This window comes from Rhopilema esculentum, chromosome 4 (genome assembly GCF_057945365.1).
Source record: "Rhopilema esculentum isolate cy_ngs chromosome 4, ASM5794536v1, whole genome shotgun sequence".
Taxonomy (NCBI): Eukaryota; Metazoa; Cnidaria; class Scyphozoa; order Rhizostomeae; family Rhizostomatidae; genus Rhopilema; species Rhopilema esculentum.
Window position 1 is genome coordinate 6,693,080 of NC_142818.1, and position 14,481 is coordinate 6,707,560.

Consider the following 14,481-nt stretch of genomic DNA (forward strand, 5'->3'; position numbering starts at 1 on the left):
TCTCAAAAAATCAGTTTGGCCTAAAACTGCCTTCTATCAAATTTACGCAATGCCAAACTGTCTGTCGCAATGCCCTAAAATCTTCTCCTAACATTGACATTCAAACCCTATGGAAAAACACAGTCATGGCACGAACCTACAGTACGACAACTATCGTAATACTAAAGAGGTATTGAAGGCTGTCAAATCAGACAACAAAGAACGTCTCTCTCAAAACTTACCATCTCAGGGAGCTGCAATTACCTTCCTACTGAAACATTCACTGGAAAAGCTCAACGGTATTTGGTCAAGAACACAGAGCAACTTACCTAGTAACATCTTTAACTTTACCATCAAGTATCTTAACATCACTCTTCCAACTCGTAAAAATCTGCTGAAATGGAACCAGGGGCGAAACTGCACTATTTTCATTAGGGGGGTATGAATCTTAGATGCCCGACAAAAGGGCGTGGCATGCTTGATGAAAGGGCGTGTCATGCATGAACTTAATTTTTAGAGCACATCGCCTCAAGGGCTGAAATCATCGGGAAGTCCGAGAGTGTTTAGACTCAGGCTGTTTGTTTAAAGTCAAGAAATATGCCTCTAGTTTTTCTGGTGGCTATAAACATTTGTTTCCGAAAAGCAAGCATTTGTAAGGTCTTCACTTTCTGAATCAACTAGCTATTAAGAGAGCAATTCAAAAAAGGGAATTGTAGTGGGGTCTCAATTTTATCAAAGTGGAACACCAAAACACAGGCGGGGGCGGGGGCTTGTCAAGGGAAAATTTAGAAATCACAAACAAAGATTTTGTAAAAAGCTCTCTTGTTTTGCAAAAAGTAGGGGGAATGGGTATGCACAGTGTTCATTTTCTTCTCGCATCAAACACACTTTACTTTCCGTCTATACTTTCGCTGTCGATCAATACTTCAGACTTCATCTCGAGGCGAAGATAAACATGTGCCTGTCGAGCTCGAGACGAAAGCGCTGATCAGTGGACAAAAGACAGAAATGTATATATATGTTGCTGTTCCTAGCCTCGTTTCTGTTTTGCTTTCCCAACTGGGAGGAGATTGAAAAAAGATGGGGGAAAAACCAAGCTAGGGCAAAAAGTAGCAATAAAAGTGCGATCTAAAGAAAATTTCCAGATTTTCCCGACAGATACACTGGCAGCCATAAATTTGCCCGACAAAATCTGCTTTTTTGAAGATTGGGGGGGGGGGTGCAGCACCCCCCCATACGCCCCAGTAGTTTCGCCCCTGAATGGAACCTTAGTCAAACATCTGACTGTGAAGTCTGTCTTCTTCCAGAAACACTTCTACATGTTGTTGCTGAATGCAAAGTGTACCTTGACCAAGGCCACTATACTTGACGTCATAATTCTGCATTAAACTTTCTAGCCACTTCCTTCTAAGCAATAAACGGGTCTTTCGTTGTAAAATTCCATCCATCAGTAACTGGTTATTGTGCGATTTTGACAAAACAGGACATTTTCAAGAGAACAATTCCATGAGCAAGTGGTTTTGGTGAAATACTGAATACACAGGCAAGTTTCAGGGTACAAGTTTGTCCATCAGCAACAAGTTATGGTATGATCAGCAACGTAATGGTAGGATTCTTCATCGATAAGGGTCGGCCTTTGGTTTTCAATTACAATTTTGGTTTACAATTACTTTGCTCAGCCACACGCAAGTGATCCCTGTAGCAAGACCTGTCAAGTTTCAGTTTTGAAAATGAGTGAGTTTTGAGAAAAGCAAGGGGCAATATCAGCGTCGAGGTGGTAAAATGGGCGTGGCCTAAAATTTGTTGCTTAACCTCCATTGATAAACTTGAGCGGAATGGTGTTTTATTTTTTCTAACCATGCTAAAGACCCTCTCTTCCCCAACGTTGGAATGAGGCAGTACCAAAACAACTTACTGATGTCATCACTTCGCAACAGTCTCGTATGTACAGTCTCGAAGCCTTTTGTTTAAATTGCCTCTTTGGTAGCAAGTTAGCACTTCCCATAGAAATAGTAGTGCTAGAATGCGCGGTCTATCACGTGACGCGTGCGAACTATGGGGATCCAAAATGGTAGCAACAAGTTGGCAAAAAAATACGCGGGAAATCACAGCGGACAGTATTGCCTACCCCTGTCACCGTATACGCGCTTGAATTTCTAATTAATCTAATACACTGTTGCTAACATTGAATGATAATCGAACTTTGATAAAAGAAATGGTAGTGTCGTGTGCTGTTTTCGGCTGCCAGAATCGATGGATTCCTAAAAAAGACTTGCTTCCCGGTCAAACAAACATATCGTTCTACAAGTAAGTAGGCCCGCTGTGTGTACTGTGTTTCTCGTTATTCTTGATAGGAATTTGAATAGAAAAAAATATCTTCCAAAAATTCTATGATACTTTTATTAACTATTCGAAATGATTTTCATCATTGATATTTCTACTATGTTTACAAACAGACAGTAGGTACATAAAATCGGGAGGGCAGTGAACCAAATTAAAAGTCATCTTATGGTTCGTGGCATTAATTCCTCAAAGAGGGTGCAATAGGTGAATTTACTCGGCTGCCGAAGATAAATTCTCCTACAATTTCTTATATTGTAGCAAAATTTCCTAACAAACTTTGGTGGAAGGGGGAACATGAACGTATTCTTATGTATTTCAGTAAATACATACTTAAATATGTGGAACCATATATCTCTTTATTTAATGAGTTCATGAGGAAATCCATAGATGGGGTAACATTTCCATTCCTATTCTGTTTTTTTTATACTGGATTATAATAAGCAGGGGTGGGGAGGGGGGGTGGTTGCGAAAAACTACTGACCTGAAGAAATACCATGATATGTCCCTATTGGGTACTTTTTAACAAATAACCCTAAATGCAAAAATATTGAAACAGCTCATAAGTGAAGCAATTAACCTCCTTGCTAGAAGGGAAGCTAAAGTTCATGCAGTCATCTTTGATTGTGCTCTTAAGAATGTTAGCATGGCTGAGAAACTTGGATGTGATATAAAAAACCTTTGCACATTATTTCCATATCCATCAAACCCCAGTGAAAATATCTTTGTAATTCTTGATACCTGCCACATGCTGAAGCTTGCAAGAAATGCCTTTTCCACCATCAAGATCTTTTGTACCCCAGCTGGACAAATAATATCTTGGGAGTATGTTCTTGCACTCTATAGAACACAAAAAATGACATACTATCAGTGTTGCAGCACAGACTTTAAGCCATTCTGTGGCATCTGCAATAACTTTTTTGAGAAATCTGGGGTTGCAAGAATTTAAGGACAGCAAAGCAAGCAGCGACTTCGTCCTTCTGATGAACAATATCTTTGATATGCTTAACTCAAAAAGGAAACTTGGACAGCATACAAAGAGACCTGAAAACAACAACGCTGTTTACATATATTAATTTGAACTGGAAAAAGTTGATTCAAAACTTCGAAATTTTGTCAGAGACCTAACGGCTGGGATTTGATTTCAAGGTAATTTAAGCTAATTTTGTTATTAGTCTCGAATGCATCAAGTTTCAACAAGACTTTCTAGACACTGAATCGCGCTGTTGTTGACAATTTTGTTTACCAGTAACTTCCGCGTTTCTGCTAGGCCAAAAACTTGAGGAATTTATTAAGTACTACTCAAAAATAATATCGCATACCCATTTATAATGGTTGAAGGTTGTCTAATGATAATAAACTTGAAATTGAATAAATCCATAATTAATTACTAAGCTGCCCTAGGGAAGGAAATTTGGTGAAGAAAGGAGTCCAAACAAAATACGAAGAAAAACCGTAAACGACTCGCTGTGGCGTAAGGAAAAAGTAAAAACGTCCCTTACCTTCTTCTATTTTGGCGCTGGAAAGTTTTCATGAAATTTTTCTCCTCATATCACCACGTAGAATCGGTAATTCCATAACTTCTTATTTGTGTACAACGTACGCCACAAAAGCTTTTTGCCAACATGTTGCTACCATCTTTGCTGCCCATTGGTATTACGCAGGAAACAATAGGCGAACAATAGAGCGCGCATTCTAGCTCTACTATTTCTATGGCACTTCCCTTTGTCACACTGAGCAAATACCTTATAGGTCGGGTCCGCTTTGCTATGTTCGCCTCCCTACTGGGTGTCATTTTCCATCCCGTAGCCAAACCTTTTTAGAAACAAAGGTTTAGGCTGGAGTTTGAAAAACAAAATGAAAAATTTGAAGACACCAAAAAAGTTTAGTAGAATGTGTGAGAATTCTCCATGGATGCGTGTGAGCGTGAGTTGAAGGCGAAATGCGCGAGACTTGGAAGGTCTGTGTAGCAGTTAATAAACAATATATATCTCGGAAATAGCTTCGATTGAGTTTCCCCACTCCCTTGCAGCAATGTTTCTCAGCTCAGAAGTAGACCTTAGGTACTTCATGTTGTTAGAATATACAAAAAATAGAGCTATTGTTTAGTTACGAACAATTACGTTTACTTCCGCTTTAATTGCACGCTGTCATGCTGTGAGCTGTAAGAATTTACTTCGTCTAAGTTTTCGTTCGAGTTGTAATCGCCGTTATGTTATGGATGAATTTATCTTCAATCGCTTGTTTCTGTGCGTAAAACTCCTGATTTTAAAACATGTATGGAAGATTTAGGTCGGTCATGCTGAAAAAAATTGAGCATGACTTGGGGTCCAAAACGGGCCAAAATATCATGCGCAAGATAGAATTCAGCCAATCAAGTCAGTGCTAGGTTTATGATTATAATGACGAGGTCATGCTATTCCAAATGAGCATGACTTACCACAGGGATACCAACTGAAAAGTCATTGAAACTCAGCCGACTCACAGGAGCGGTGGGGCTCTCTGTGTAAAGAAACCCTATGGCAGGTCATGCTCTTGAGAATGAGCATGACTAACCACAAGGGACCAAGGTGGGGAAGGGCAGTAGAATAATAAGAATAAACTGGACGAAAGGGGTTTTGAAAGTACTTTTTCAATAAAGAAAATCTTTATAATAAATGTCTTTAGCTCTGAAAATTTTAGTCATGATCAGCATGACCGCTAGCTTCGCCACTGCTGAAGTGTCAATTTCGATTAATTATACGCGAGGGAAGAGCTGGAACATGAAGCCTTAGCTTTGTGGGCCTACACAGGTGTTCAAAACAAAGTGTGAGAAGGAAGAACCGCATGATAGGCTGTCCGCCTGTTCAAAACAAAGTCGTGACACGGCATGGACACATTCCGATCCGCAAACTTAGAATGATTGTAAACATTTAATACTTTTCGATCCTAAAAAGCTCCTGCTCTAGATTTAGATGCAGTTATGAAAACGCGTGACCATGACTCCTTCACGATTCGGTGGAAGATATACGAAATTCATGGCGAACGAGAGCCGCACACTGTGACGTCAGAATGTCACCAAACTGATTCGGTTTTTGTCGTTTTTTTCTCTGAAAGGTGCAACTTTAAGGCCTTATAACTTCTAAACTAATTGGAATTTTGCAAAAACAATGCCATAATACAATGAGAGTATTGAAATTTCCAAAACAATAAGAAACTTGAGTACTCAACATCGACCTTTGTTTTTTATAAAAAATTAGCGTATATAATGTAATGTTAATGGCAGTGTTCGAATGGTAACATGAATACAGGTTGTGTCTAATTATCCCAGAGTGTTTCTTCCTAAATGCGTTTGTTAACAGAGACGCGATTACAAGTGTGGTGCAATATTACAAAGAAATACTGATAATCAACTGTGACGAACATGAGAAAATAGAATGAATGGAATAAAAGAAAATCTTTTCACGAGATTTGCAGGGCGAGACAAACGGCAGTATTACAATATTCCCAGATTTTGATAATTCACTCACAAGCTCATTTCATAAGCCATATCTCATTAAAAGGATAAGATTAACTGTTTGCGCCAACTCTATTGCTATGGCATCATCGGTAACAAATAAGAATATTATGAAAGCAGTGGCAAATCTGCTGAGTGGCCTGAAACGTCTTAACAAAAGCATCCACCTGGGGAAATCATGTCTCATTAACAGAAAAGATTAACTCTTTCTGCCAACTCTATTGCTATGGCATCATCGGTAACAAAAAGGAATATTATGAAAGCAGTGGCAAATCTGCTGTGTGGCCTGAAACGTCTTAACAAAAGCATCCACCTGGGGAAATCATGTCTCATTAACAGAAAAGATTAACTCTTTCTGCCAACTCTATTGCTATTGCAACCTCGGTAACAAATAAGAAAGCAGTGGCAAATCTGCTGTGTGGCCTCAAACGTTTTAACAAAAGCATCCACCTGGGGAAATCATGTCTCATTAACAGAAAAGATTAACTCTTTCTGCCAACTCTATTGCTATGGCATCATCGGTATCAAATAAGAAAGCAGTGGCAAATCTGCTGTGTGGCCTCAAACGTTTTAACAAAAGCATTCATCGTAAGGCTTATCCAGGTTATGCGCAGAATAGAGAACCTAGATTGGACAAAACAAAGTTGGCTCTAAAGCCCCGTTAAAACGCTCTCAACATTTCACTGAACATCGCTCAACATTTGTACAGTGATGTTTAGTGATGTTTAGTGATGTTGAATTGGGGTGTTAAAACGCTCTCAACAATTCAACGCAACATTTGTTGAGCGGTGAACTTCGGACTCTCAGAGATCAAAGACAAGTTTGGAAGATGAACTTCAGATACTCTTTCACTTTAACAGTAGCTGCCTGATGATTTCCTAAGGTCAGGAATTTGGTCTTGCAACATGCTTTGAATTGCTATCTCATCCGATTTGCTTTCACTGCCAACTGTTTCCAAGCGTTTGTCATGGTGTGCCATTACGATTTATAAAATTCATCTTCTCTCAACCTCTTGGTCTGATCTGAAATCTTGACACGCTGAAGCCTTTCTTTGGCGCGCAAAAGCCAAGTCTAGTGCGCTTGCGCCGACTGAACATTGTTGTATGGGGTGTTAAAACGCTCTCAACATCTCTCAACAACACCTTTAACAATAGAAATGTTGAGTCGACCCGCTAAACATTTTTGAATCTGTTCAAACTCCACTCAACATCGCTGAACACCGCTGAACACCAGGGGCGTAACTTGGCCAATAGTTTTGGGGGGGTGAAAAGCGTTTCTGCCCTGCAAAACTAAGTGATGCCCTGCAGACCTCGTAGCAACGGTTTGTCTATAGGTTACTAGTAAAGGCTTTACCAGTGTACACTGGTCTTTACCAGGGACAAACTTCTAAGCAATAAAAACAAACTTGAAACTTCATTGCCTATGAAATTTCTATTTCTCTACATGAGCGTAGATCGTTTTTTTTTATTGTCACTTCATTTAATGTTGGTTTGCAAAATTAAGCTAATAAACAGCTAATTGGGGGAGGGGGGATTACATGATGTAGACGGCGCAATGAAATTTAGCCCAGTGGGGCTAAGAGTCGAGTTTAGTGAGGTAGGAGGACCCACCATGGTTGGGTCCGACGTGAAGAAATTTTTTGAAATTATACCTTGTAAAAGGACTGATAAGCATCTTTCAGACAAAAATTTAGCAAAATACTATTGTGCTAAAAGAACTGATTGTTTATTGAAAATATTATTGCTTATTGGGAAAAATAGGGAGGGGGATGTTATGCTAAAACTCTAGTGTTAGACGTTGCGGAGGGAAAGGAACTGCAACCTTTCGTTTCAGATTGCATGCAGTTGTGAATGACAGAGGAAGATGTTGTTTTGATTGGGGGATTTTTTTTCCTGAACAGAAATGTGCAGTTTCTTGTATCGAGAAGGCCATGTTTACACATCCAAAATTAAAACATTGCAATGATACAGAAAATGATTTACTGAATTAATGCAAATAAAAGAGAAATAATAAAAAAAACGTGAAAAAGTTAGCAATTAGATGAAACAAAATCTGTATCTTAACGATTTATTATGTTTTTTAGTTCATGCACTGTTAAATAGTATTAGAAAAAATGATAAAAATTCCTATCTTGACCAAAGTGAGGGACTTCAGCCCCTAATTCCCCCCCAGTGACGCCGTGCTTGTCATGAAAATAATTTACAACTTAAATTAATTGGCATGACTCACCCTTGCCCTTATAAACTTATGCATCAATCATTGCATCCATTGGCTATGACTTTCGGTAAGAAATGCTTTCGCTTTGCAAATAACAGAGCTTTTCCTTACATACCTGTTCCGTTCTCTAAAACGCAATGTCAGGAAGGGAGGTTCATAACAAATACGATATTTCCATTTCAAAATTCCTAAACGGCTCTTTACGAATTTCAGAGGTGGCATTTCTGCGTGACAATAAAGCTCTTCTTGGCGCCCTGCGAAATCTTCGATTGCCCTGCGAAATCGACTGTTTTTTGGATTGGGGGGGTGTCACACCCCCCCACACCCCCCCGGTAGTTTCGCCCCTGCTGAACACCACTCAACATCACTGAACAGGGTGTTAAAACGCTCTCAACATTTGCACTCTACAAATGTTGAGCGATGTTCAGTGAAATGTCGAGAGCGTTTCAACGGGGCTTAAGACAATGGTCATGCTCTGTATGGAGACAGAAAGCTGATGGGGGTCTGTGGAACATTACGCACAACCACGCCATATAGATGCTTTGAAAAAGGAGGTAAAGCCCCTTTTAGTATATTGAATCAAACACCTCTTGTTTAGGTTACAATCAATATTGCCAATGACTTCAACATGTAAATGTTCCCCCATTCTCCAATATTGTGTTTTTGGACATATCCTTGCGACCATGTTTTTGAAAAGTTGTGCAATTCAATGCCTGGGAAATATCTATTCTCTTACTATTAATTATTGACGATTTTGATGATGTTGCTGAATTAAGATGAGTTGAGCAAGATTAGCCCTCAATGATACAGGGAATTGTGGGATGTTTGTTTTTTGGTTCAGAATTTTATACTGAGCTTCAATTTTTTAAGCTTTAATTTTTAAATGTCTTAAAGAAATGTACAAAGGATGGTACTGTTTAGAATATACAAAAGGTTTCGATCCCTGTATTGAAGTTATAACATTTTATCCCTGCAACAGAAAGCCTAGCTACAAATATAGTGTGATTAAAAATCATTTCTAAATTTTGTCCATCAGCAAATTATGATCTAATATTGAATAAAAGACAAATTTCAGGGAACAATTTAAATTTTATTTATAAGCAACAAATTATGTCTCAGTGTTCCAGAGGCTGCGGGAGGAGCATGCTCGGTTTTTGGTGAAGAGGAGTGATCTGGCTCCTCCATACACAAGTATTGAGGAGCCAGATCATAGAGCGACTTGAAGACCATTGTGTTAGTCTCATTGCCAATGAGCTCTTCATTGGTCTTCCAGCCCAACTCTGCAATAAGTGGTCTGCTTGGGGTATCAAAGCTGCTATTTGTTATGATCCTAGCAGCACGATTTTGGAGTTTTTGTAACTGGTCGATGCTTTGTAGCTGGCTTTGAAAAAGGTAAAACGACATTTTTCATTATCCGGGAACTTGTTTGAAAGAAAATAGCAAAAGTTAGAATCACAAACACAGAAAAAATATTTGATGTGTATTGAGGTTTTTCAAACTTCAGTTGTTGCTTTCAGCGCTAAATTTTTTCGACCTGTCTCTTCAAATATAGATCCACAGATTTAGTTTACAAGTACACAAAGTGACACAGATCTGCACTTATTTTAGGCCCTGCTCATCGGGTGAGCTTGATATTTTGGCTTAAGGTAAAAATGACCCCAAGTTGGCTATTTCGAAGCGATAACACGATGTCGGGTTTAGCTTACCCGACTTAACATAAGAAGACTTTGAAAAAAGCCAACCCATCTCAACCGCTCAGCCTAAACTGGACAAGGGTTACCCAGAAAGGCCGGTTGGCTGATGTTATTATGTAAACATTTGAAGAGATTTGGCTGTAGATGGGCTGACCCTCTAAGCAGCCAACCCGGGTTCGTTTAAGCGGGACCTTAATCAAAATGCCAGGCCACTGCAATGCTGACAAAATTTAGGTATAACGAGACTCTAGCTGTCTAGCATAACATTTATACTGGAATAAGATAAGACATTTGGAAACAAATATCGTAGAAAAACGTCTACGATATCTTCAAACCTCTGTTTTCTTCATGCAAGCATTGGTTGTGAGAGTTAGTTGATATTGATTTCATTTTTCACCCCAAACCAGAGTTCGTTAGAAGGAAAATTTTCGCAAATCAATAATGTAGCCATGAGTAGCATAATCCCGGCTACATTGAGACCCCGTTTACACTGTGCCGGATAAAATTTATCCGCATAAAACTTGTTCAGATTGAATTTCGTTTACACTGTGCCGCACAAATTTTGTCCACTTTGCCCTCCCGTTTAAACTGAACCGGATAACTGCAGTCACATGACCAAATCCAAAAATAGTTTCAATACAAATTAGGTCTAGATTGTTTTAATAGTTTGTTCTTGAAGCAAAATGACACTGAACTAGCAACGAAAGTAGGGAAAGCTGACAAGGATGCCAATTTTATATGGACTGGCAAGATACTGCACTTTTAACAAGAGTATTTATCGACAACAAGGCAGCCAAGATGGCGAAAGGTCTTCATATTTGTTTAGAACGAAACAAAGGTCTATGTTGAGTACTCCAGCTTCTTAATATTCTTGAAAACTCAATACTCATTGTTTCTTAAGTGTTTCTTATTTATGATGTCATGAATGATGTTGTGAAATGGTCGTGGCCTTTTTATCACGTCAAGAGATTCGCTTCTGCTCTGATGCTGTATTTGGGTGAAGGTAGTATATTTTTATCCCTTGTGTCTTAGGCCAACAGGAAAATCATGTTTTTGGACTTTATAAAATCTGACTGTCCAGTACTCGTTTCTTATAGCCAGTTTCTTATAAAAAATTGAGTGTATTTGATAAAGAAATAATGACAAAACTTACCGTGTTTGAAATTAGTATTTCTTGCAAACGAAACGTGAAGCTCAACGAGAACGAACTATAGTTTCAAATTGCAAATAGATGATTTTATGGTCGAGAGAATACATGGAATCCTCTTGCAATGTAGATAAAAATTAGAAAATTCAGACAGTCATCGTTTTTTTCACAATCTTCAACTATGCTGATGGGACCTCGGTGGGCTCAACCCTCAAATCTCTAAATCTGTCACGAGAAACCCTTAATTCATTTATATTCCTTAACAATTAGCAGCATGTTGCTGTTTTTAAGCCTTCTACTAATACTAAAGTACAAACTCAACTAGTATGTTTGTCCTGACAATCCGGAAACCCACCCTGTAGTGAAATATTATCCCAAGCACGCCCCTTTAAATTGTGTCAACTTATGTATCCGTATTGTGCTAAAGTTGAGCACGAAACCTAACGTATTTTGAACTGAAGTTTTGTATATTTTGTCAAAGTTTAGTCTGTTAAGGTTACGTTTAGTTTTTGAATGTAAAAAATGTAAAGTTTTAGAAACAATTTACAAGGAATTCAAAACGGTATTGAAGTTTGATTTCAGATATTTGAAGAATTGATGCTTTTTTATTGGTACATGTACATACATTGCGATATTCTAAACGATGAAGGCAATTAAATTCTACATCGATTTTTGATTGAACCGACCGAGTTCAGTATGGTTATAAAGTACGGTATGATTTGTTAACTTGCTTCCAAACTCAAGACCCCCGAATGGCTTCATCGATTCCACGAGGGCAAGAATTTTTTCTTCTTGATGTGATTCGGAAAGTTTATTTTGAGGTTTGATCTCCGCCCGCGTTGTAATATTTGGAATGATCTAAACGAAGTTAAGCTGTGAATATTCGATTAAAATGTTACTTATCTCTAATTTAGCGCAAAGTCAATTCAATCGTTTTTCAAGAAGTCCAACGATTCTTCGTCTGGAAGCAGTCTTTCTGCGAGTACTGTGTGTACGGTAGATAATGTGAACAAGAGTGATGATAACCGTGGGCCTTCTTCAAAATTTTGCCCTGATAAAGCAATTCAGTTCCCAAAATCGGTATTTGGAAAGCGTGAACGTCGCTGCCAGCACTAGTGGTTTGAAGATTTTAAATGGTTGTGCTATGATATGCAAAAGGACAGTGTATTTTGCCATCACTGCATTACTCACCAAGCAAAATTAACAGCTAAGCATAACAAAGACCCTGCATACTTATCCACTGGGTTTAGAAATTGGAAAAAAACTGTTTCAAAGAACACGAGCTGAGCAAATGCCATACTGCAGCACTAACATATGAAACTGTTGTACCGAAATGTGGAGACCCTGTAGAGATGCACAACACAGAAATCGCCAGAAAGAGGGAACAAGAGCATCAGTATTTGAAAATAATTATGGAATGTCTCCAATTTTTAGGACGAAAAGGAATTGCGATTCGTGGGGACGAGGATGGCAATGATAATTTCACACAGCTACTACTTCTGCGCGGCAAAGACCACCCCAACCTTATCGAAAGAGTGACTTCCAATGTTCCGGGAACCAAGAGGTTCACGCATCACAATTTTCAGGATGAATTCTTAAACATTATGGCACACCAAATTTTAAGAAAGAAAATCTATGATATAAACAACAGCGAAATATGTTTTCACTAATGTGTGACGAGTACACTGACGTTTCAAACAAACAGCAGCTTTCCTTCTGTGCACGCTGGGTCGATCAGGATTTGAATGCTTGTGAGGATTTTCTTGGATTTTATGAGATACCGAACATCAAAGCTCAAACGATCGTTACTGCCATTAAAGACGCCCTTATAAGGTTTAACCTACCAATGTCAGATCTCCGAGGTCAAACGTACGATGGCGCGAGCAATATGCTCGGAAAGAAGGCTGGTGTCGCAGAGCAAATTAAACATAGGCGCCGAATTTATTTTTCCCAGGAAGGGGGCTCATAATCTAAATTAAAAAAAATTTAAAAAAGTTAAAAGGTAGAGAAATTCCCTGTCGCTTTAATAACGTTTAGACTAAATTTTTTACAAGGGATTTATTTGATTCAAATTATTATTCAGCAATGAATAAATTTCACATTTTTGAGACTAAGAATATACATATACCTTCCTTTAGCTGTTCTGCGCTGAATTTTCAGCCCAGTGGCGGATTTCAAACGAAACTCTCAGGGGGCTGAGCCCCCCATAGCAATTCCCAGTGGGGGCTCGAGCCCCCAAGCCGCCTATGAAATTAAATGCATCCAACCAAAAGCTGTCGAGACACATTGCCATGGACATTCACTCAGTCTCTCTGTCAAAGACACTACCAAATCTGATAGACTGCTTAGCGATGTTATGAGTACGGTAGCTGAAATTACAACCCTCGTTAAGTATTCTCCAAAAAGGGAACAATTGCTGGGAACCATAAAAGATAACATCGAACAAGAACATGGAGATTAGATAGAAGAAAGTGAATCATTAACGAAGTTGTGTGTTACACGCTGGACTGTACGAGCAACAGCTTTTCAAAAAGTTATCATTAATTATCAACCATTGTACGATCTTCGGAATGCTTGCTTGGCAGAGAATTTAGATGGAGAAACCCGATCAAGAATAACGGGATGCCAAAGCCAAATGAAAGAGTTTCGTTTTTTCTACGGCCTAAATCTGGCACAAATGCTATATCTGTTAATGGATAATCTTTCAAAAACATTGCAAAAAGTGAAAATGTCAGCTGTTGAGGGAAACGAAACCGTCAGAAAGACTCAGAAAACAATTGAGAATATGAGAACCGAAGAATCGGCAGATTTGTTCTTTGAAAGTGTAATAAAAAAAGCCACGAAGTTTGATTTCATTGATGACCCTGTCCTGCCAAACTACAAAAATTTGAACGAATATTTCGTGGTAGAGGGAGATTCAATAAAGGTGAAGCATACTACCCTTTCTCGCCAAAAGAACATTATCGAAGTATATACTTTGAAATTCTGGACATTATGATAAATTCAATCAAAGATCGTTTGACCAGCCAAGTTTTCAAGTTTTTTCAAGGCTAGAGTCTTATTAGAAGCACTGTATTCCCAAGAGGTCAACGAGGAGACAGAGGAGATGGTGTCAAAAATGTACGGTCGATGTTGGCGCTTTCAAAGTTGAGGCAACCGTTCTTCGTACTATTGTCACGGGAAACGAAATAACCTGTTTTAAGGATATATACAGGTGCTTGAAAGAATCGTCGAAAAATGAACAGTCACTAATTCCGAATATCATGCGCGTTGTCAAGCTCTTGCTTGTAAATCCTGCAACCTCCTGCACCCCAGAAAGATCGTTTTCAACGGCGCGACGCCTTGAAACGTGGTTACGTGCAACGATGAAAAACAAGAGGTTCAACTCACTTGCCATAATGAATGTCCACAAAGAACATACTGACTCGCTTGACCTAATGGAAATCAGAAATGCATTCATTGCTGGAGGTAAACAACGACACCAATACTTTGGACAATTTTTGCAAACAGATTTTGTCAAATATAACCAAGCCTTTTATAATTGCTTAATCTTTTATTTCGTAGATGTAGTTTTATCGGTTAATGTTCCTTATCCATGTTTCCTGTAA

At 38.7% G+C, this 14,481-nt stretch overlaps 1 long non-coding RNA gene and 1 pseudogene across 1 annotated transcript; one reads left to right on the forward strand and one right to left on the reverse strand.

Annotated features, from left to right (window-relative positions):
• Nucleotides 1-2,084: 2,084 nt before the first annotated feature.
• LOC135690817 (uncharacterized) lies at nucleotides 2,085-7,129 on the reverse strand. Its single transcript, XR_010516700.2, has 2 exons — nucleotides 3,822-7,129; nucleotides 2,085-3,159 (listed from the first exon to the last, which is right to left on the reverse strand). It is a non-coding gene; the product is annotated as an uncharacterized LOC135690817 (long non-coding RNA).
• A 221-nt stretch (nucleotides 7,130-7,350) lies between these two features.
• On the forward strand, nucleotides 7,351-14,481 carry LOC148960337 (zinc finger MYM-type protein 1-like; annotated as a pseudogene).